Source organism: Leptonychotes weddellii, chromosome 10 (genome assembly GCF_054177405.1).
Source record: "Leptonychotes weddellii isolate Sample4059 chromosome 10, ASM5417740v2, whole genome shotgun sequence".
In the NCBI taxonomy this organism is placed as follows: domain Eukaryota; kingdom Metazoa; phylum Chordata; class Mammalia; order Carnivora; family Phocidae; genus Leptonychotes; species Leptonychotes weddellii.
Window position 1 is genome coordinate 6593562 of NC_138378.1, and position 1119 is coordinate 6594680.

The 1119-nt window shown below is 42.2% G+C and overlaps 1 pseudogene; it reads left to right on the forward strand.

Moving 5' to 3' along the window:
* Positions 1 to 223: 223 nt before the first annotated feature.
* On the forward strand, positions 224 to 673 carry LOC145723746 (ragulator complex protein LAMTOR5 pseudogene; annotated as a pseudogene).
* Positions 674 to 1119: the final 446 nt, after the last annotated feature.

Genomic DNA, 1119 nt, shown 5'->3' on the forward strand with positions numbered 1-1119 from the left:
AGAATATCATCACCACTGTGTTGGTCAGTTATTCGAGCTATGAAATCTCCATTTGCTTAAACTCATCTGCATTTGGTCTCTGTAAATTATAACCAAAGGAATCTTGACTAGTTTGAAAGTGATCAGTAACTTGCCCAAAGTCATAGAAAGTTTTGGAGCACTTTGCTAAGTGTATGCCTTAAGGAAAACGAAAGGATTTACATTTTCATATATATATATGAGAATGCGGAAGAGGGACCTGGAAGCAAAGAGCTTTAAAAGTAAGTTTTTCCATGTGAATGAGTGAGTGAGATGCACTCCAGGCCTGGGGTGGAGAAGGAATGATGTGCCGTGGGATCTGGGGCTGGGCAGACAGTGGGCAGGATAGAGGTGACCTTGGAGCAGCACTTGGAGGACACAATCAAGAATCTATCCATTGTTGGAGTCCTGTGCATGGATTCACAAGGACCTAATCTGGGCTGCTGTGGGACCCCATCAAGTGAAGCACGCTGGGGGGATTTCTGCTCTAGCCCAGCAAGCTGCTAAGCTAACCTCAGACCCCACTTATTTTCCTGTGGTGTCTGTAGAATCAGCCAACGGGAACATTAGGATCCAGAAACATGATGGCATCACATTGACAGTGCAGAAAATGGCCTCTTGACATCTCATATCAGTTCTCTAGCAGCCTGTCACAGGGGCTTGATGCTACCTGTGCTAATTACCTTGTAGAACTATTAAAGTTCCAGACGTGAGGCCATTTATCTAGTGTGCATTGGGCACTTTTCTATTCATTATAGAGTGAACTGCTTTTTGACACTCAATGGACTGACATCAAAATATTAGTAAGAAAGCCTCATTTTATGAAGCAGCAGGCCCAGGTCACTTTGTACACAGAATTTGATTTTGTTCAATAAATCTGGTTGGGGGGGGGAAAGAAAAAAAAGTAAATTTTCCAGATTGTTGACCCATGAAACACATTAATTGAGAGGTGCTTCCCCCAAAAATGTATTCTGAGTTCAGCTATGTTTGGGAAATGATTGGTTGAACTAGCCAAACTGCTTTCTTTTTTATAATAGGATAGCTCAGAGACTCTAGTATGATGGTGTGCTTTAATAATCTCCACCAGTTTCTCAAGTTTCT